The sequence below is a fragment of the Xenopus tropicalis genome, chromosome 3, assembly GCF_000004195.4.
Source record: "Xenopus tropicalis strain Nigerian chromosome 3, UCB_Xtro_10.0, whole genome shotgun sequence".
Lineage (NCBI taxonomy): Eukaryota > Metazoa > Chordata > Amphibia > Anura > Pipidae > Xenopus > Xenopus tropicalis.
Window position 1 is genome coordinate 60,276,682 of NC_030679.2, and position 24,017 is coordinate 60,300,698.

A 24,017-nucleotide genomic window follows, 5' to 3' on the forward strand; every position below is an offset into this window, starting at 1 on the left:
CGCGTTTAATGCTTCATACGCGTTTGTGAATCATGTGTTAGTACTCTTTCCATTCGATAATTACCACAATGCGTTAAAAATACCGCATTGCGGTAATACGCTATTTAACGCATGCGTTATGCACGTTAACCCATGCGATATGTTTGTTAACGCAAATGACTTTGATGAATCTGTACTTATTTATCGCATGCTTTTTAACGCAAAAAACCATGCGATAAGCATTATCGACCTTTAGTGAATCAGCCCCTTGATGCTGTAAACTGGCAAAATATATTTCATTAAATAAGTTTCTTTAAAGAGCCAGGGATCAAGGTTTGGTCCTGGGCATTATGAGCAATTCCATACTAGCAAGTCATTGAGAAGATATCTGTTAAGGGCCCTGGGTTTTTAAAGACCCCTGAAGTGCAGTTACTATAATGGCATACCTCTATATTAAAGGACATGTATACCCTCCACAAAAAATGTAATCAGTGAATCTTTAAATACATGCCACTTCAAGCTAGCATTATCCCATGGTAATAGTAAAACTAAACCACAGGTTTTTGCAAACAGTCTAATAGATCTGAATAGGCATAAGAGTTCATCTATTTAAACCAGCACCTTTAAAGTGAGATGGAGCACTATTGTATTTAATTGGTAATTTAATATATTTTCACACAAGAAAATGTTACATATTTCTGGCAACATGATCAAAAATATTTCCCCACTTTTAATTTATGAATGTGCTTTTTTTAAAATTTCATGATATTCCATTACCGGATGGCAAAAACAAATCAATCTTTGTAACAGTTTGAAGTTTATGATTTATTGCTATATAGCAAAACAAAAAAAGATTGTTTGTAACCCTTCATGTCTGTGTGCAGTGCTGCAGGGGGTTTAGTGCTTTCTATTACGGAGCGCGAAATCTGTAAAACGAATCACTTCATTTTCAAAGCAAAGCTACATTTGTTACATGACTCAAGGAAAGGGCTTAGACCAACATGTGCAGGGGCAGAAGATAGTGGGAAACAAATTGTTCTTTTGCTTTCCAGTTGACTCATATTTCAGTTAAGGAAGTCATCAAATTGTTTATTAATTATTTTTTTTTTAAATAATTCTCCATTTGTACAAAACTGTACAGATTTTATGGAAAAAATAAAAAGAAACGGGAAACACTAGCATTCAAAGACCATACACTTTTTATTAGTAATTAGTAATATTATCCTGCCTGTGTGACTGCTAGAGTATGTAGAATTAAATCTGTATATTATAGAAGTAAGTAAATATTGCTGCACTGGCTGTTCCTCACCCTTCTTGGTTCCACTGCCAATGGCTTGATCCTATGTATCAGGTGCTAGCTGGGAGGTACTCTGGCCACAATTCAAGTACTGGATAATAAAGGAGAAAAGCAGCACCACTGGGGTCTTTCTTAAAAATGTGTTTTTATTTTAAAAGCATCGCAATACAGGTATAGGACCCATTATCCAGAATGCTCGGGACCAAGGGTATTCCGGATAAGGGGTCTTTCCGTAATTTGGAGCTCCATACTTAAGTCTACTAAAAAATCACTAAAACATTAATTAAACCCAACAGGATTGTTTTGCATCCAATAAGGATTATTTATATCTTAGTTTGGATCAATTACAAGGTACTGTTTTATTACTACAGAGAAAAAGGAAATCAGTTTTAAAATTCAAAATTATTTGATTAAAATGGAGTCTATGGGAGATGGGCTTTCTGTAATTCGGAGCTTTCTGGATAACGGGTTTCCGGATAAGGGATCCCATACCTGTACTATGTACTTGTTTCTTACCAGAGACTGATTAGCTTATGATTAAGACGCACCTGCCCTTTAAGAGATACTGACACCTGAAATTAGACCCTTTTTACAGTTATTATAACATTGTGTTTGCATGACATTTATAATTTTGCCATAAAAGCATTTGCCAGATGCTTTTACATTACCTATCTGATCCCCCATGTTCCTATATGAGGGGGGCTGCCATATTTGTGCAGCAGGAGTCTGTTAGCATTAGAAGCTATAACTGACAGGCTGAGAAGGGACAGTCAAGTTGGCAAAACAGTCAGGTTTAGGAACTTCAAGTAACAGTTACTTTCAAAAGCAGCACTATTAGTACAAAATGATCAACATGACCTATAGGTAACTTTTAATGTACATTTATATTTTAGTTTTTTATTTCGGTATCACTTTAAACATTGGCTAATTTACGTGTTTAATGCCTAAAACTAATAATACATTTTTAAGGAAGAGCTCAGTGATGTGGCTTTCTCCTTCTTTATCTGGTGTTAATAGAGGCAAAACTGTCAGTGACATTTTACATGCTTACATTTTATGTACTGGTGGGAACAAGTTCATGATTATTAAATCCTAAATAATATCTGTGTGTACAGGTGAGGAAAGGGAATTGGTCAAAAGGGGCAAGTCATACATATTTGGTAGCTTAACAAAGAGTGTAATTGTCATTATTTAGTGGAGGTGTTGGGAGGTCCAGCACAATTTTATTCTGGCACTTTTGGTTCAAGCCAAAGTTTGTGGTTCAGCATTTGGCCTTTTAGCCAAGAGTCCATAACCAAATCCTTCCCTAACTGACCTTTAAGGTAGACATTTTTATACAACAGCATTGTTGGATAAGAGATCGACAGAGAGAAAAAAGTTTATCATGTAAAAACTGATGGACGAGATTCAATTTGAGATGCAATTTAATTTAGAAAACGTATCTCACTGTTTATCATGTGAAAACTCTATTGAAGTCTATGAGAAAAAACTGCAACTAAATTAGAAGAAAAGTTTTCTCTCCTCAATTAAATTTTGTCAATAAGTTTTCAAGTGAACCCGGCCAATTATGTACAACCACTATGGTTAGTTTTATCAGGAGCTAGTTAAGCATTCTGTAAGATGAAGAAATGGAAAGTACCCAGAGAAACCCCATGCAAGTATGTTATGATCATACACTTTTAGGAATATCTTCTAAAGTGGCTCAACTGGCATTATGACTTTCTCCAGACAAGGATCTGGGCTTTCCAGACAGAGGGCAGCCCCACAGTTTGTAAGCACTGTCTAACTTTGCAAATTTGCACCCGGGCACAGACCAATAGCAACCAATCAGTGATTAGTTAGTATTGCAGTCAGCTGCAGGTTAAGCATTGAAAGTTATCTGATTGGTTGCCTTGGTTGCTGCCCATGTGCAAAACCCTTTGGGGGTCATTTACAACTGCCAGTGCAGTTGCACCCATGCATTTTCTTTGCAGTGAGTTGTGTTTTAATTAAAGCCCATTAAAGGTACATTACATGTGCCAAAATGTGCTTTTTTGTATAGATGATCTTGGTGATGCTCAGTTGTCGTCTTTTTAAAAAAAAAAAAGTGCTACCATGCCTATTGACACAGGGGGACCCAAGAATTACCACCACCTCCCAACCACGCGGTAGCTTCAAGGTTGCCTTTGCACAGCATCAGTAGGAATTGCACACTTGCACCTAAAAAAACTTGTCACTCATGCCAAACACTGGAAATGACACCAGATAGACAATTATGTCCTATTTGCAGTGAAATGCACAGGCAGTTGCATCAGGCTCTGCACAATAGCATCAGGCACAACATCCCTTTGTGACTGCAATGATACTGGAATTATGGAAAAAACAGTGCATTGTGTGTAAAACATGGCAATTGTGCTTGAAATGGCACTTTACATACTACCGCTCTAGTGGACTTACATGTGCCCTGTTTTATATTTCAGTGTTATCAGATGTTTGTGTCAGAAGGAATATTGTGAGGAACTGGGTGACTGAGAATGGCTGCAGCTGCTACTTGTCGTAAGTCATTATGTGACCTACTAAATCTTAATTATACAATACAGAATATAGTAGGTATAATGGTTAGTCCAGTCAGGGCCAAATTGACTTTTCTGTCTTTCAAAATCAATTAATCATGTTCTAAAAAGACTGCTTCTCTTTGAAATTAGGGCCTATTGACAAATGAATATATAATATCCCATAAGATGTGCTATCAATGACAAAAATAGTATTGCATAGTATTAGTATTGAATAAATATTGACTTTAGAGCTAACACTTTGTTGCCTGGAATTGCTATAAGGAGCCTTATGGTTACAAAAGAAAAAAGTTTGAGTTCAGTGGTGGCCAGCCAACCACTTATAGCTTTAATTTAAAGTAAAGATGGATTACTTAGACCTCAGAATTGTCTTTGAATTCTCATTTTCTAAAAAAGCTGTAATGCTGAAGGGGCTTACAGTTATCACAGAGGAGTCTGTGGTGAGGGTGGTTGAGGGTTGTTTGTTTGTGACTTTGTTTCACTTGTGTATGAAGGGTGGAAAACATTTAAATGTTTTGGGGGTTAATTTAATGTACTGATTAACTAAACTCATTTAAGTGTTGTGCTGATTAATTTTGCCACATATTTACTATAATCATTGATGTGTACAAACTTTAATATTAGGACTCATTAATTACAAGTGTGTTTTAATTGATGCAAGGGAACAATGTAAGTACCAGCAACGTGGGCCTACTAGTAATTCCAGAGTTTTCTTAGCGGGTTGGATAAAGTGTCAAGTGAATTAGATGCTAATGCTTCTATTAATGCAGTGTGTTGGAAGTGACACCATTCCAGGACAAATGGAATTGAAAAAGCTTGCAGCTTACTCTTGGCTTACTGAATCCAACACTAATTTGTTTATGTATTGGTACATTGTGCACAAGTTTTAGTAGATGTAACAAAATGGGCCTGCAATTATGCAGGAATTCTGATAAAAAAAAAAACTGCAACATGGGTAAAATTGCACTTTTTGCTTTATGTAGTATTACAATTTTTGGTTTTGTGCCATGCTACATGCTAAACATGTTAGAGATCATTTGTAAGGGCCAGGGTGCTAAGGAGAGCTAGGAGCACAACCCCATGCCCATAAGTGCTTATTCTGGGTGGGTGTTTAAACCACTGCAAACTTTGTGAATTTTCTATAACACAACTCATTTTTGCGGTATCCATTGTTGTACTCAGGTACTTTTTCACTGTTCGATAAATCTTTTTATTTGGTTTGGAATCACAGGTGCCCAGTCAGTCCATAAGTTGCTAAAATGTTAATGTGAGTTTTACAGTTCAGGGTAGGAGGTCATACATTACTCTTTTTAAAGTTATCTATAACTGTGAACTTGTAAATTAATGAATTGCAATTGAACTCTAATTTGTGCCAACAGAACTGCACTTTTGAAGGTTAATTTATGAAATTCCCCTGTTTTTTTGCATATGGGCTCTTCACAGGAGCATTATCCCCTGTATCTCTCTAACCTTCAAAAGAAGACCAGGACAAAATGTAGCTCATTCTTCCCTATGGGACCATACTCATTCAGGTGCATGCAAATGCCAAACACAGGTGTAACAGCCCAAAGAGGCATACAACTGGCAAAAAAGTGTGAAAAACATGGTTGTTTGTGCCAATTTTTGCACCTAGTTTGCACCATTCCCTGCATCTTGCCTTAACATCACTTAAAGGAGAAGGAAAGTCATTTTGGCATTTTACTGCCAATAGAATCGCTGCATTAGTGCCACCAAGAACATATTTATTCAGCAGAAAGCATTGCCATACCTGAGTAAAGAGCCCTAGAAGCTTTCTCCATTTGCTTAGGAAAGCAGCTGCCATTTTTAATAGCTTCCTGCTCCAGCTCTAGCTGTTAGAGCTGAGATCACACATTCCTAAGGGGGGGGGGGAGTTCTTAGGATTCTAATGGGAAGGGGGAGCAGGAGAGAGAAGAGAGCTGCACAGACTCTGGCCACGTGAATTAAGGATGTTTCTGAGAGAGGAAGTCAGACACCCAAACAACATGTTTACAAAAATGGATACAAGACATCCTATGTTTCTTTTGATAGAGGACTCAGTGCAGCATTTTTGTGAGTGCTTATGGCTGTATTTACATAGGCCTTTCTGATAAAGCTTACTTAGTTTTTACCTTTCTTTCTCCTTTACGTTAAAACATAATCTTTGAACAAGAAAAAAGTAGGGGATTTACAGAGCTTTACTTCTGTATGATTCATACAGAGGCCTTCTAATAACTGATTAATGGCCTGAAACAAAACATCTATTGATATTTAACACTCTTGAGGGATATAACTATTGATAGTTGATGCTTACAAGGTTTAGAAATATTTGTAGCTGGATTATCTATGTTTTAAGGAGATGATCATAAATATCAATAGGAGCTCAAAACTTGAAACATTTATATCTCTGAGATCTGATAAATGCAGGCCGTTTTGGCAAGTTAAAATTATACAAAAGACAGGTACCCTGTGTTTCATCCATTAGATTAAACAGCATTTATTCCAATAAATGTGTTCCATACGTATGTCACAACTCCAAACAATTTGTATTTGTGCCTGAAAATAATCTATAGTGTTTGCATATAAAATAAAAAGGTAGCCTCAATGCTAGGTGCAATAAAAGAAGAAGAATTGTGCCTATTTGCAGGATATACTGGCTGCACCTATGTTGGTGTATGAGGCACATGATAGCCACTTGGGCACTTTGCATCATTATTAAAAATTAGTCCTATAGTTTTAGGGTGCCATAATGTTTATTACTGGTATGTTATTTACTTTGTAATTAGGTAAACATACATAGAACGAATGTAGTATTGGTTTGAAATGCTTTGGTAAATGCATAGCTTAAATGATAATTCACAGGAGTGCACAAATATTCCCAGTGAGATTTTCTGTGCTGCGGAACATTTCGTACAGACATAGTAAAACTGGTCTTGCCTAGTCATTAACAGTGCATTTAACTCTAATTATAACTCCCTTTAATATAAAGGTCATGATAAATGTCTTTTGCAATTACTTTTCAGAAAATCGACTAACATCCCCCTTTTTCCAATACCAGTAAAGCCACCACCCACACAGTTTTTGTTCTTTTTTTGTGTGTGCTATCCTAATTAAGCAGTGTTCTCGGCCAGTTCTTACGAATAAACTTCTTTACCTTGAGATAATATTGCTGAGTCATTCGGAAAATTCTCTCTAACACAATTCATGAACCATTTCGACGGTCTCGTCTGGCAACGCTTTTATGAGCCACTTTCTTTTGCTAGCTCTCTAAACTGCACAAAAAGGAGTAATCAAGAAAAAAGTTAGGCAATCTCATGTCCCGGTAATATGCTACGAGTTGCATAGTTATATGTATATGTATAGTAATACGTTCTTAAGACTGGTAATTCTGACAGAAATAAGTTTAAATGCTATCTTCCAGCGCCATAAAAAAATTCAATAGCTGCTTGAATTAGCAAAATGTTTTTCCTCTTCCGAATAACACAAAGAAGGAAAGGAAATGTATGCTGTTTGCGGAGGCAATTATCTTGGTTCAGCATCACCCATAAAAAACAGAATTGTCAGGCTACATAGTTTAGATAGTATTTGCTAGGAAATCAAACACTTTGGGAGAAGGATAAAAGTCTAGCAGATGTATAGTAACTGCGCACATTTTGCACAAATATAATTTACCTAAAATGGAGAAGGATATTTATGAATGCAGATGGAGTCACTAATAACAAAATAAGGCATTTCCCTTCCACTTCATGGAGTTTGTCAAAAGCAATTTTCAAATGGTGTTCACAACAATTTATATTATATTGCAAGTACTCTCAGAAAGTTATTATAATCCAAATGCAGTCGTTGCACACTGATCTGTATTCAGGATGAGAATAAACTGCTTTGATCTGTAAAGTGAGTAGCAGCTTTGATATGCTTCCTACTATTTCCACTGTTTGTTTGTAAATGAAACAAAGTCTTGGTACACAAAGGTTAAGTTATAGTTCAGGCCTAGAGATAGAAGATTCAGGATTTATATTATTTGTGGCTTAAGTGGCCTAAGGAATTGGGCTGTTTCTGCACAAGGTAAGGTGAGTATGGCACCTCTACAGAGGTAAGTAGTAAGGACTGGGAGCTAGAAAATTTGGTAGTATGGGGGTGGGGCAATACTCTCCCTTAGGCAGCAGAATGGCCTGGATAGGCCCATTAGTGTTGAAGTAAGGGTAAAGTTTTATATACAGAATCTAACAGTTGTGCTCAGCTGGCCAGAGAAGAAACAAAATTCAGTGCCTTCTGCCCCCTGCATGCGTGTGCACTGACACACAGCTGATTTTGGTGCAAAAATAATGACTGGAAGGCCAAAGAGACCAACAGCCCTTTACATTTTCTCACCTAATCACCTCTCAACCACCATATGAGACCTTCTCCCAAATTACCATCAATGAAACCGACCCCACCAAATCTCAAGTTGTATAATAATGGTTTTACTAACAGATAATGTAATCAAGACATTAAAGCACCAAAACATCCTTTTTAAGGGGCATATTTATTAAGCTGTGAAACGAGTTTGCTGAAAAAACGGCGTAAAAAGCTGTGTGAAATAAACAGACGATCGCTCTCTGAACACCAGATTTTATGCCGTTATCTAATGTAAGTTCTGTCGGAATAAAAGAACGGCTAAAAGAATTACGCTGATTTTATGTCGTTTTTTACACAGCAAAGCCTGGTGCTGTATGGCGAATTTTCTCAACGTTTTTTACACAACATAAAAAATATGCCCCTTAATGTATTATTTCCAAATACTTTTAACATCATAACCAGTATAGTACCAGTATTTTACTGTGTTGAGTTCTAATATCGCACTTTGATAAATCTCCTCTTTAATATGTATGGTATTCTAACAAGTAAAAACCTTATAGAGACATCTATAAATCTTTATGCTTTAATGGGCCATAAATCATTTATTACTATTTTACCCATTTATTTATCCTGCAGATCATTTATATTAGAATGTTTTGCGTACTTCTGTTGCCTCTTCACAAGTTCATCCTGCTTCCTAATAACGTTCTCTACTATTATTGTTTCCTTTCCTTAGTCTTTTATTAAATGCAAACATATGTATGGGTGTATTAATTCCTTAGCTTAGCAATCTAGTTCTGTGTAGTTATTTCCTGGGTAATTTGATTATTCTGTTATTGACTCTGCTTGTGGATGCAACATTCTTTTTTACAAAAATCAAACTCTGTTAAAGCAGTTATTAAAAGAAAACAAACATTTATCTGGAGCACAAACAATGGCAAATAATTGCCCAGTTATAAAAATGAACAATTTGCAAATTTTCCCCCAGACACTGAGTCTTTCCTGTAAAGAACTTAAACTCCAAATATAGTGCCCAAGATTCAAGGAGCTAATGTGGAATAAAGCTCAAGTCATAATCCAAGGTTACTGCCCATTATACCAACAATCAAAAGACTTGTTTGATTATATCTTGGTGGAATATAAATATATAAACAACATCCTTATGAAATAGATTTAGTTGCAGCACCTAAAATCAGATGCCTGTTAGTTCAGTCCTCAGTTTAGTGATTAAAAAAAGAAATAACAGAGGAGCTTTAGCATCAACTATATAACGATCTATAGCTATATCCCTTGCCAATTTTGTACTAAAGAACCTTTAGTAGAAATACAGCTAATAGCACAACAATAGCTGCATGCTGCTGTATACACACAGAGCTATCTAATCTGCTTTTCAGCTACTGCCAAACCATATGCCTAACCACAGCCCTGGCTGGCAGAAGATCAATGAAAACTGGACTTTGCTTTTTACCTTTTCTAAAGCTGGCCATACACTTGGCGATCCGACAATGTTTCGTGCGACCATCGGTCGTACGAAACATCGTCAGATCCGCCACACACCATTCAGGGCTGAATCGGCAGGTAAGGAAGGGAGAATTTTGGTCAGGCGCCTGATCAAAATTTTCAAACTGGTCCGATCGGCGAGTCGGCCGATATCAGCAGCTTCCTGCGATATCAGTCGACTCGCCGAAATACCATACACGCACCGAATATCATATTATCGGTGCGTGTATGGCCACCTTTAGCCTTCTCACATTGGTTTGGTTATGTGTTTGTATGTAAAGGTATGTTGTACAGGTATGGGTCAGGTATGGGATCTGTTATTCAGAAAGCTCCAATACAGGCCATCTGCCATAGACTCCATTTTAATCAAATAATTAAAATTTTTAAAAATGAGTCCCCTTTCTATGTTAATAAATCAGTACCTTGTACCAGGGCTGGCCATGCCAGCTGGTCTCCTTGCCCTTCAGGTGCATGGGAGCAAACGTGCCCATGCGCAGTGACACCACAGGGGAGTGCTGCCAAGAAGGGACAGTGCAGAGACAAGTATAGGTGGTGGGGGTAAGACAGCCAGGACCAGGGGTAGGCAGGAGAGCTATCTGCCTAGCACCCCACCGTTGTACCCTAGGCAAGTGCCTCTTCTACCTAGTTTTGGCCCTGCCTTGTACTTGATCCTAACTAAGATATAAATATTTCTTACAGAAGACAAAACAAACATATTGGGTTTAATTAATGTTTAAATTATTTTTTAGCAGACTTGGAAATTCAAATTACTGAAAGATACATTATTTGGAAATTCCCAGGTCCCAAGCATTCTGGATTACAGGTCCCATACCAATTATATATATAAGTATATATTTACTCATAGTAAATAATACCTCATTAAACAGAAATGACTCATGGACACCAATCCTGTTCTGGGGCTCCATTCAGCTTGCTAAATTGCAACAGGAGTTATACCTGTTAATTGAAATACTTTTACAGTGTATGTCTGCTTTCTATATACTTAATATCTGTAGTCACATCAAGTAGCCTTCAACAGTGTTTGCCAATAATGGAAAGCAAATTCATAAACTCAGAAACCATCAGACATGCAAGAATAAAGATTATGATCTGGAGATACTGTACATTTGAATAAAGTTAACAATTTAAATAGAAAACTGCAAACAATGCAGGGTGGTAGAAAGCCATGCAGAAGCTGGGTACTAAGTGCAATAAACATAAAAGCTTTTATGCAAAGAGCAGCAGAATCACTAAGTGCCAATATTACAGTGCTGAGTAATGTACAGAAATTGGGGTCAGCAACAGCACAAGTACTTTACCCTAAAAAGTACAGAAAATAAGTAAAACATTGTACTTGGGTGGAAGTGCATGTGCCTGTGTGTTTATTAACAGTTTTGTACAAGAAAGGCTTTACATACAAAACATAACAAATAATCATCTGTTTATGAAGAAAAAACCCAAGGGGCTATATAAATGGTATAGTCATTAGGATATTGAAATCTGTACATTCTGTAAGAACTGGTAACAACCAGATAATAATGATGCATTTTGCTTCTTTCTGAAGTGCCGGCAGGTAAAAATAAATAAATAAATAAATAAATAAAGCAACAAACTACAGCACAAACTACAACAATATGATACATTTTTCACTGAACATTATTTGCTAATTGTTTTAAAAAAGGTTATGAACCCTCTTTTACAGAAAAGAATAATGTTCCTTGTGTAAGTATTTGCATCACAAATTAAAGGGGAAGTTCACCTTCAGGTTAACTTTTAGTATTGTTATAAATGAAGAAATTATTTGCCTTCCTCTTCCGATTCTGACCCCAGCAGCCAAACCCCAGCACTGACTTAAGCAGCTAAAAACTATTACTCCGTGAGGCTACAATTTTAATGTTATTGTTACTTTTTATTACTTATCTTTCCATTTAGGCCCTCCTCTATTGATATCCAGTCTCTCTTTCAAACTGATGTTTGGTTCTAAACTGGAGAGCTGCTGAACATAAAGTGAGATAATTAACAAAAAGGCAAATAAAAAAAAAAAGGCCAATTGCAAACTGTCTCAGAATAGCACTCTCTATATCATACTAAAAGTTAATTTAAAGGTAAATAACTACTTTAATGTGGCAAAGTTCATCTGGGACAGTATAAAAGCTTGCAAATGTTATAAGGCATACAGTAAACATAAAATATTTTCTATGGCTTTATTCATGGGGCACTAGGTAATAGACAAAAGTTCATGTTCTATGTTTTTCAGTTGCAATCCAGCACAGCTATAGTAACTTACCCACATGATATTACTTACAAAGATGAATGTTTTTAACATATTCATGATGCTGGATTTTTATTAGGTTATTGTTTATCTTAAATACAGTTTCAGCTTGATTAGTAATAGACATTGAGGTGTTTAAAGTGGCAAGCAATGAAGGATAACTTTTTTTCCCTGCTGCTTTTATATCTTTGTTTTTCACGTCTTTAAAATAAGACCACTATGGCATATTATTTTAGATAGATAGTCTTGCCCTTGGTCATAGCATCTAAAACTCTTAAGGGCCTATCTTGTAAATTCCTGATTCACAAAGCTTTGTCTGTCAGAAAAATGAATGAAAAAATGATTTTTAAATCACTTACCATGTCTTGACCCCAGAGATAAACACTGAAACCTATGGACTTCATAGTGACCTTTGCTCTTTGCAGGGCAGTATAGATATGCACTATGATGTATGGGAATGTGGTTACATGTTATGCTAAAATATTAGAAAAAAGGAAAAAGAGGACTCATTTACAACCCCCAACTACAATTGGAATTGAACTAAATTTGCTGCAAAATGAACTTTATTTTTTAAAGTACTTGTGTCCAAAACCGCTACTTTCACTTGGATGTTTTGGCACCAAATGCCAATGACCTTTTATGAAAATTGGAGAGAGAGCCAGGACAGCAGTGCTACTTATCAGTGGTTTTGTGAATGGGAGGGAGTTGCTTTAAATGTTTCTGGGCCCCAAATTGTGAACACATCAGACTGAATATATCAGAATGAAAACTCAGACACTGATAAAATGCTGCTTTCCAGATGCACACACAAGTAACACTTATACTGTATGCTCCGGAGATGCCCCTACCCATTAACTGACCATTAATTGGCTAGGCCCAGCAATAAATGTATCCTCACAGTTTAGATGTAGCCTGTTGTACTAAACATAATAACCACTACATCCATGTTATGCTGTGTCCTAGAGGATCCCTGCTTAAAGTCCCCAGGCCATCCCTTTCTACTAAAACACTACAGGCATAACCAACCAGGGTCCACATTAGACAGCTTTGCTGCCTTAAGTCTACTTTTTCTACATTGCCTACATTTTCTGCAATAACTAATTTCTAAAGTAACATTATCTGTCACATTTCATTATTCAGACTTCCCACTGGGCTGCACTTAGACCTTGTTTTACATTTGTCCCAATTTCTCTTTTCGTTCATAAACTCCTACAAGCAGTGTTCTCGCTTCCTTTTGTGTTGGTTTCTATTATATACATTAATGACAATATGTTCAGCTCTTAGTTTAGATTGTTTGAGATATATAAATCGTCAAAAGGAAAATTGCAATACAACAGGCAAGGCCATGGCTATGTAGCTTTTCGTCTAGTTAAAAAATCTATCTGATAAGCTAGACCATGGATGCATCTGTATATACACAGAATAAATATAAATGATCATGGGCGATGAGCTATTACATAACTACAAACCCCTCTGGCTTCCTAAGAGTAATTTATGAATAATTTTTCAAAGCATACAGATTCTTTACTTACAGTGAAAAGACCAATATTGTATAAAAGGGGTGAAAAGTGAGATTTTTCTGTAACTCAAATGTCACTCAAATTGCCAATTTGTAGCAACACCAACATTCAATATCTACATTTATGAGTTGCCTTTAAATCCAAAATGTCACTGATATAATGGCTATTTTATAGCCCTCAGTAGATTGATTGGCACCGTGTTCTTTCCACCTTTTCATGCTGAAGACATTATTATAAAATAATTTAGCCTCTAAAAGAGAAAAAAAAAACCATGTGGTTAACCCCATATTTGCTGCTGGTTTGTGCACCCTTTAGCACATTTATCTGTGTTTATCCACATCCAGTTCCGCTTTTTCAAACTCTGTTTAAGGAGTCTGCAACAGACTTGAACATTTTATGAGCATCTGAATAGACGCTGCTATTTTCTCAGTTTGTTGGCCTTCTGTCAACACACAGCATGTCTCGGGGACATAATATTTAGAAGCAGGGCTCATTAATCTCTAGAGTTCCAAGATCATCTTATATGATAGGTTGTTCTTTTTTAATGAGAAGAGTCAACAGATTCAAGTAACGAGTTGTCAGTGGGTCCAGTGAAATATAATCATGTATGCATGCTTTCATTGGATAATTTAATGAATCATAAACTGATGCATGGTTGGGCAGTTTTAGATTTTATTATAAACTGAGGAGTGCAGCGCACTAACATATCTGGGTCAGTCTGTGTAGCAGAGAGAACATTTAAAGCAAAATGCTACAAAGACAGCAGAAGCCTGTATACAAACCCAGCAAGCCTTTTTCCCTCCTGAGAGCATACTGTATCATAAATATATCACAAGGATATATGTAGTTAGAAGATGTATGTCTCAAAGCATAAGAAATACTCATACTCACACTGACACAGTAGCAGATGTTAAGGACCTGCACATTTGCTCCCTTTATTTTCAGATGACAAGCTTGCATACTGCTAGAGATCTATATTTCTCTAAACATGACACTGGCAGAATGCACAACTATTTACTGTTAATGTAAAATGATAAATATTCTAGAGCCTGCATGGTATTACAAAGAAAATTTAGTGCATCAACAGCTTGGTTGAAATTATCACTTTCTGTATAAAGGCCTCCATATGCCATTATGCTATTTGTCATTGCTGTCACAACTCTGTCTGCCTTAAAGATGACATTTCAAAGATCACTGTTTGCATTTCATGTACATCTAATTGTCGTAATGCACACGTATGATTTATAAAGATTGGAATAAAGGGTTCAGCACGTTCATAGATTATATGTACTGTTCATGCATATTACTTTAAATATTACTCTAAAATTTTATGGGCCAGGCTATTTATTAAAGCTCTATCGACGATACCACATTATCAGCATTAGAATGTAGTTCTGTTGCTGTCCACCAGTAGGAAATAGTTAATATGTCAGAAAGCCTTTTGCTGGTGTTCAGGCTCACAGAAAATATGAGATTTTGTTCCTAATTTAATTTTGCCTGATAGTCTAATAATTTTCCCACCTACAGAAACAAGTAAAGGTCTCTGCTATGAAGTTTATAGCTGTGCATAAGATCTGAAGCATTTAATATATTTTTGATTCTGAAATGTTTTATCATGTATGACAGAGCTCGGAAAGCACAAAACTTTGTTGTGTAACTTGCAAGATATCCTTTCTGCAAAGGGTGATTATATTGGCATCACTTCAATTTACCATTATTCCACTAAAATAATAAAACCATTAGCTCAATGAACCTTTTATTTGCATTCCTGCTCCAGCACAAATAATGACATAGCTTCTCCAGTTAGTGTAATAGACCTCAGCTTGCCAAACTAAATTATAACAACTGTAGGAAACATTGTAGAAAGACAGTTTGTTAGACAGATAGCTACAAATCAATAGAACAGGAAAATATCTTGTAAATTGCTTGAAAACATCGTCCATACTTGATATTTAGTTACCTCTGTTCCTATTTTAAATAGTTATCTTTTTTAAAGATAATTAATTTGGTGTGGTAGAAAATATGAATCTGTAATGCATGTCCATGTTGCAATGTAATTTTACAAGGTCAATAAAATGTTATTAAAAGCATAAAGGAGCCTCATATCAGGTCAGTTAAGAGTTATGTTTTGCACTAGAATAACAGAAATATTCACACACTACTACCAGGCCCCTACTACCATGTCACCTTTCTGAAGAGTTACATAGTGCCATTGTGATTGGATTAGTGGAAGAGTATATATGCTGAGGACTTCCCATACCAGTCAGTTGAACTGAAGAAGCTGCTCGGATGAGTAGTGAAACGTCTTCAATGATTACTAAACAAGTCCAGTTGCTTCAAATTTATTTATACTAGATATACCATGACCTGGATGAATGAAAATCTTCATAGACATTCCAGGCCCTTTATAAATCTACAGACTTCTTACTTACATAAACATGCAACAATTTCTATACAACATTTCAAACCCTTCCATCTTTTCAGGGTCATGGCCACTCTTAAATTCCCATATAACAATGGAAGAAACTATGACAGCTATTCATCTTGTCACAGTCCCACATGTATTCAATACAATATATGCTTCTTTTTGTTTTGGATGCTGTTGACCAGTAATATTTACTTGCAGATGCTAACTTAAATCAATCAAGTTGATCTTTAACATAAAAAAATAAAAAAATAACATGAAGGAATATACACTGTAGCTTTACTTTTTTTCATTCCAACTGTATAATCTGAGTCTAAGAATACATTAAAGATCTGATGGTTCATTTACTAATGGTAGGGTGGTTGTGTCAGTTTTGTTGCACTTTGTTCTACCAAGTGCAGATCTTTGCATACCTGTACAATAGAATAAAGCACAAAGGCCTGTACCTCTCCTATAAATACAGTCCTGCCTGGATTTGTCAGCACTGTATACATGAGTGCATTGTGGGGCTGGCATGCAGGTGTTCTCTTGGATACCCCTAGCTTGTATGTCAGATACACAAGCCAAGGAGCATCAACAGGCACAAGATGTTAGGGAGCCCTATATTTCTTGCTGGTCTGACTTTGTGCTTTGCACCTTGCACTGCAGCAAATACCATAGATGCAAGAGCTCTGTAGATGTGTCTTAAAGGGGATAATTATACTTATTTTTTTTTCTAATGCCAACTTGATTCTGCAGAGCTTAACAGAGACCATTCGCATGAACATTATGTACATGTATAAGCGCAAAATAGTCATCGGCTTGTGGCTACGGACTCCTGTTTTTCTCTGAAAAATGTATTCACTTGCACAGTCAAAACTACTAATAATATACAGGGCCAGGGAATGTGCATTGCTCAATGTCTTCTTTTTGTATGTTTCTAGTAAATTCAAGCAGATGAGTTGACCCTTTGGATATACTGTATAGTTAAATTAAAAATGAATTCTAAAGTTAGGATTGCACATAAAGTTGCCCGGATAAGATATTCTCCTATTGCCTTGTATCATACCATTACAGCAGGGATTTGACAATAACAGCTGGCAAAATCATCCCATTCATCTACATTTTGATGAAATATTTCCATTCTTCCCTGTGGTATTTTAAACCTTCATACAGCATTTTATACATGCTCAAAACCACTGAGATTTTTGTTATATTTTCAAAAACTGTTCTGTTTTACTGTCTTTCAAATATTTTATATAGGTTAGAAATGGTGCATCCCCAGGCCGCCACACCATCAGCCTGTGAGCTTTGTTCACCCATAAATGGTAATTGGTATTCTGCCACCTGAACATTTGATCTAAGTTTGATTTTAGTACTTCTTTTTACTGCCTCCTAAGTCTGCATTCCCTGCGCTTTTCAACACTGTTGTGATCCTTGTTCTTTTACCTTCTGTTTTTACTACAATCTCTACTTGCAAATTACAAGACCATACCTCCCTTTGCTTTTTATTTTGCTTGCTGTTAGAAACCCTCTCATGCCACTGCATGTGCTGCAATTATTGTATCTTGGCTAGCTTCTCCATTCTCATTTACTTTAATACGCTTTCTAATTTCTCACTACATTCTCTGCATTCAATCCCTGCTAATTAAGTGGACCTCATTAAAGGGACATTATACTGGGAAACTATGAATTTGAAGAACAATAATAAATGTAATTACGGAGTAAACCAAGGGTAATCCCATGTGCGGGAGGTTCCTGTTAAAGCCAAGCAAGCATTGCACTATTTTTAAAGCCAGTTTGCTTGAAAGTAATGACAGCTTTTATAAAATGGTGTCCCTTGTATTTACATCTTTTGGGAAAAATTTTTTTGTACTGAACTCTATAGCCACTTAAATGACCACCTGGCAGTTTATAGTAGCAGTGTTTGCCAGAGAGGTGATACAACCATCTGTCTGACATTCACTAAAGTTGCCTGATCAGCGACAGCAACTAGGAAGATTGTAAGGATTTTTTTCTATGGCTCTTTCTTTAGTGCAGGGGTCCCCTTCAAGAGAATATACAACAGTGGGGACATCCAACTTGCAAATATTTAGTTGTCCTTTGATATTTAATATTACTAATTTCATTCAAAATGTTGAAAAACTTGTGCTTATGTAAGAGGGAATTAAGGTTTAATCTTACAGCTGTCCCTATCAACCTAATGCCTCCAGTAAAGTCACCGGGGCAGGAACATAGCACTTCAATTGTCTTGGGTCATTAGACTACTTCTATAGATTTATCTCTTCCATATGCCAATGTTATCCGAATTAACTGCAGTTAGGTATCAGATATACAGCGAGTATAGTTTTTATATAAAAACCTATTCCAGTCCCACATTAAAAAAGCCCCAAAATAAACTGTCAAAAGTTGTGAGTTTTTTCTTAAAGTATTCCTGTTTATCAGCAACGTGTGATGTGGTGATGTTCTGCAATCAGCTGACATTTATGTTTTAGAAAATGTACATGTACTTACCAGGTATATTTTCCGCATACAGCAAATGTTTTTTAAACAACCTTTGACTCTGAATACATGGTATAACTGGATACTGTTTCAGTACAGTAGAAGTCTCTCTCACTGGTTGTACAAAAATTGAAGAAATTGGATAAAATACTTTTCATGCGTGTATTTTATGGTTTAATTTCATTTCAAAATGTACAGATTTCAGTTGATGCCATACCTTTCTTATAAGACCTTAGTCCAATATTTAATGTCATTTTGCAGAAGTATTGATCCACCCTTTTGCTCTCTACAAATAATAATGGTATTATTAACAAGCGGGGGTTTAATCGACTGCCTTTTAGTTTGTTTAGACTTGCTATACTTGCACTGGTTGGAGATCAATGAAGCTTTATTTGCTCTGCCAAGATTACTGTGAATTGTAGATGCATTTGACTTTTATTGGGATCAAAACAGGCTTGTAGTAGTAGTAAACACAAAGTCTGTGCGTCAATAAATTATACCGAAAAGAAATAAACTGAGAACTAAAATAAGAGAAAATCAGGCTGTTTAAGATGTGTATTTACTTTACATTTTTATAGACCATGACTTCACAGAAACGGTAGTTCAAAAGTATGTGTAAGGGTACCTGGTGGTCTAGTGGGGCGACGGGGACGCCCGCCGGTTCTCCCTAGGCGCGCGCGGCCCTTTAAACCCCTTGCCTTGTGCGCATGCGCGCTCACGTCTGGCGCTTCTGCGCATGTGCACGCGCGTCTACGCTTGGCGCGCGCATATGACGTCACGATGGCGCCAAATTCAAATATTTAAGGCGCTTCTAGCTTGAAACCCTTGGTTCTGCTTCCTGTAAGTTCCTGGGTGTGTTTCTCTGGTGTTCCTGCTGTGTTTTGACCTTAGCCTGTACCCGACCTTCTCTTGTTTGCTGTCTGTATTGACTTTGCCTGTTCCTGATTATTCTTGCCTGCTGCCTGGACCGACCATTGCCTGACCGACTATTCTACTGGATCCTGACTTTGTACTGTATTGCCTGATTGTTGCTGACCCTGGCCCGTCCTGACTACGCTAAGTGTTCCCCCACCTTCCTGTCATATGATTGGTTCCCGTGCCTGCTCAGAACTCTCTCCTCGGGTCTCTCACAACAAGTCCTGGCGGCATCCGAGTAGCGAAGGGCTCCTCCCGACGTGAAAGGCGGCGGTTATAGGCAGAAGCGTGAGCCGAGACCGGATCCATGGAGTCTGTTCTGAGTGTTGGGATATCGATCGTGACATTATGTAATAATAGGCACCAAGAATACCAGAAACTATTGTATTTATGAATACAAAGATGGGGGACTGCCCAGGACCAATTTGACTCCCTTAATCTATTTTTATTAATGGTGTATAATGATCAATTCATTTATCATCAGGTTATTTTTTTATTGGGGACCATCTAGTTGTCTGCAAACACGCTATTATTTATTGCCTATGCATTTACTGAATCACTCCCTTCTAATACCCCTTTGAGAGGTTTTATAGTGTGGAAAATATGGATGCTGAGTGGTACATTTACAACTTAAATTGTGAAAGTTGGACAATACTGTAATTTGTCATTACTTTTTTTGTATAAGTAATATGCGTATTAGATGTTTGTATTTAGTCATCACTCTGATTTAGACTCTGGAAAATTATCTCTTTAGTAATATGATGAAAACTAGTACTGATATAAATATGAAATATATTTTTAATGGTTTTATATTGCAATGCATGGCACTATATCTCTTTTTCGCTGGCAATGCTTCTCTCATGTCACAGTGTCAATACACTCTTGGTTCAGTCAATACTGGGACTTGGTATTGGAAGGGTCTGGTTTAGCTGTACAGTCCAGTCCTGAAGTCACAGTTTATATTTCAGTTAACACAAATTAAACTGGAAGGCTGACAGGAAGAAGAGAGAGCCTCTTGTTTTCATCTCTCATTCTTTTAAAATATTAACTGGCTTTCTTTCTCATCAGCCTGCCTGATTCCCCATTGCATAATATGGTACCAGGTATCTTTATTATCTCCTGTTGCTACCAGATGCTAAATGGGCTTATGGCTTTGTAGTATCTTGATGGTCACTAGAACTAGGTTATTGCACCAGACACAGTCAGCTCAGACATGGGTTATGCTCCCTTCCCAATGAATTTATTATATCAATGGTAGAGACTAGTGATGAGCAAATCTGTCCCATTTCGCTTCACCACTACTCGAAACGGCGAAAAATTAGCAAAACGCATTTGTTGCACGGAAAAAATTCCACGCATCCACTACCATTAACACAGTTTTTATTTTAGGTCACTTTATATTCATTTTATTAAATTGTTTTAAATATTACACAAGTTTTGAGCAATACACTGTAAGGACTGACATTGCTGGTTTTCAAAGCATTTTGGCAAAATGCAAAACTGCTGTGAATTGTGATCACTTGCTTTGGTCACACTCATGAATTTATATTCATAGTTAACTTGTTGGGCTTTGTAACCCACAGCTAACCATCAACTCTAATTTGTAATGAATAGTTTTCCTCTAAAAAACATTAATCACAGAATTAAAGAAACATTAGGTAATTAGCTATAGTAGTTAGAGTTTGATGCAAGTAACACAGAAAGAAAATGAATATCTAGATAGTTGTTTTACAAAGTATTGTACAAAATGTATAGCTACGGAATTAGTAAACTAGCCCAATATAGCACCATACAATGTGCTGGGTATTTATTGTACTACAATTTCACATGTGAAACAATGCAATTATCTTTTCAGTAATTTTTTAGGCAAATGAACAGAGCATCCAGCAACTGAAGTCTAAACATTTATGTGTTTTTGATATAAATCACACACCTTGTGCTGACTGTGTTTAAGTAAAAGGTAAATAAAGAATATTACGACTGAAGATCAACATGGCTGACTGGCAGTTCTACAGTAACACATTGCTAATGATCTACTTTCATACTTTATATAAGCATAATATAGTCAAAATTGCACAAAGCAGGGAATACATTTCCACACGCAAATACTATAGTTGCTGCAATCTGTGAATTGTTTAGTATTATAATAAAATCACTTATGTCAAATCAGCAAGAAAAGTTAAAACCCAGTTAGTTAATGTAAAATGGCAGTACAAACAGGCAACCACACATTAATGGATAAATAAAGAATACCAAAAGCAGCATTGCACAAAACTGGATTTGTTTATACAATGCCATTTTATTAGCCTAATTAATACCATTTAACAAAAATTGTGTCTTGTCCTTGGGCTCAGTGAATAAAAACATTACATTTTTAATCTGTATTGAATTTTGCCTTATCTGTGAATGGTAAGTGACTGACTGTCCGTTTGCAGATCATTATACAAATTTGAGGCACATGAAATATTCTAGTTTCTATATAGTCAAAGGGTTTCATTAGTCTGCCATGCCATTGTGGCCAGTCAGTGATGACAAAACCACACCAGTGATTTATGAAATTAAAGAGGTCACATACACTTACTACTACAGTAGATGAAATGATGTGTATGTTTGTGTGGGGTGGCACCTAAGTATCACTAAATGAACTGTGCTATGCAAACCAATTCCTGTGTAGCTGTAATACATGGGAACTGATTTATAATATGTACCATATATGTGCCCGTGGGTAGCAGCACTATGGTGCCTATATGATGAATGAAAAGATTCATAAAAAAATGGGGAAGGGTACATAGTTTCTATGCAGTTGGTGCATGTGCAGTACAGGAGGTACTTAAACTATTAACATGAGCAGTAAGTGCAGTATTTAAACTATTAACATGAGCAAAATTACACATTAAATGGAATGATTATTGGAAGTGACTATAATGACATAATAAAGACTGCTTCACTGATATTTAATATCACAAAAAGAACTGTGACTAATATGATATTGTCACATATATATATGTATTGGCATATAAGGCAAAAGAGATAAGTAACTCTGAATCAGATGACTGCAAAGATTAATGTAGGATTTAGGTTCCCAAGCCTGTCCTCAAGATTCACTAACCGTTCATGTGTAGCCTATATGTATTTGTTTGAATATCTAGAAAAGCTGCTGTTACAGTGAGTGTTTGTTAACCTTGTATAACTACGACAAGTAAAAGTGCATTTGTTTATCTCTTTTGAATGGTTCTGTCTGCTTTGTCACCTTCATCTAATAGAGGTTGGTAGTGATGAGCGAATCTGTCCTGTTTCGCTTCACCTAAAAACTTGTGAATCTTTCAAAAGATTCACAAAACGGCAAAAATGTTGCGTGCCAACAAAAAATTGTTGCCTTTTGACGCTTGAGATAATTCTTTTGACGTGGGTGACAATTTTGGGACAAATTTTTCAGTGGCAAATTTTTTCATCGGTTTCGCAAAAAAAAAAAATGCCAATGGCGAAACGTGGAAAATTGCCACACATCCATGCCTGGCTAAACATTTCGCCCATCACTAGTGGTTGGTTAGTTACTTAGTCTATAATAATTCCGTAAGCAATCAGTTAACTGAAACATTGGCTGATTGCTGATTTGCTGATTTTATGCAACTTTTTTTTGTAAACAAGAAAGCAGTGATCCATTAATAGACAGGAGGAAGCATATACAAGTTTCATAATTTTTTTTGTTAACAAATAATCACATTTTCCCATGATTATTTTAATTTCCTAAATATTTGTTCATTTAGAGAAATAAAAAAAGTTTCACTTTGAATATAATGTCCCGTTAAACAAATAATTTCTTGTATGGCTGGAAGAAGTTATGGCACTGTCCAATGTGTTATTGTGACTGTGCGACTTAATCTACAGATCTGAGAATGAGTGACAATGTAAGTCGTTTCTGTTTGACTGAAAGTCAAGGCACAGAGCAGGAGATTAATTATCCCTATCACACCCACTGCTTCAAGGAAACCGTAATCTTTCGGTTGGTTAATCAAACAAAAAAATGAGACTTAAAAGCAAAAAACATTGAAAATCAAGGAAACACATTACATTATGTCTACACTTTCTGTTCTGACCTACGACACGTTTTGTACCTTAAATGTCTATACTTTACAATTTATACATTACTGGCTAAATTAGAAAATGTCTTGCACGTTCTTATTCTGAAAGATGTTTCTAGTCCCTGAAGTACAAAAATATCATCAACAATACTGATGAGAACAGAGGATACTGCAAATTAAAAAAACATCAGGGGCAATTTAGTAGGTAAAATAGAAATTATAATAATAATAATAGAATCTCACTTTAATGTTTGTAGAAAAGGTTCTGGGGCCATATATTAGTTGGCAGTGAAAGACAGTTGCAGTGAAATACAGTGAAAGGTTTAACTGCGGCCCCATTTTAATTCCAAGGTTAATAAACTGCCACTTTTTCAAATTGCATTTCCCAACATGTAGGAGTGTATTTATGAACACTGAAGATAAACATTATCTGTGATGTTGCCCATAGCAGCCAATCAGAGCATTTGTTTTCTAACTTGTAGGTGACCGCTCAAATCAAATTGCTGATTGGTTGCTGTGGGCAACATCACCGGTGATGTATGTCTCCAGTGTTAACACATATGCCCCTATGTGTTGGGAAATTAAATTTAAAAAATGTAAGTTTATTAAAAAATAAATTATTTTATGATGACTACATATGAAACTTGAAATGGAACTAA

The 24,017-nt window shown here is 36.3% G+C and overlaps 1 long non-coding RNA gene across 10 annotated transcripts in view; it reads left to right on the forward strand.

Moving 5' to 3' along the window:
* LOC101734767 overlaps window positions 1-24,017 on the forward strand; it is a 102,060-nt gene that overhangs the window by 33,195 nt on the left and 44,848 nt on the right. For 3 of the 10 annotated variants that reach the window (XR_004221982.1, XR_001924198.2, XR_004221981.1), the window contains one exon: window positions 3,736-3,811. The exons of the other annotated variants lie outside the window; for them this stretch is intronic. This is a non-coding gene — a long non-coding RNA (uncharacterized LOC101734767). The remainder of the gene's footprint in view (window positions 1-3,735; window positions 3,812-24,017) is intronic. 10 annotated transcript variants of the gene reach the window in all.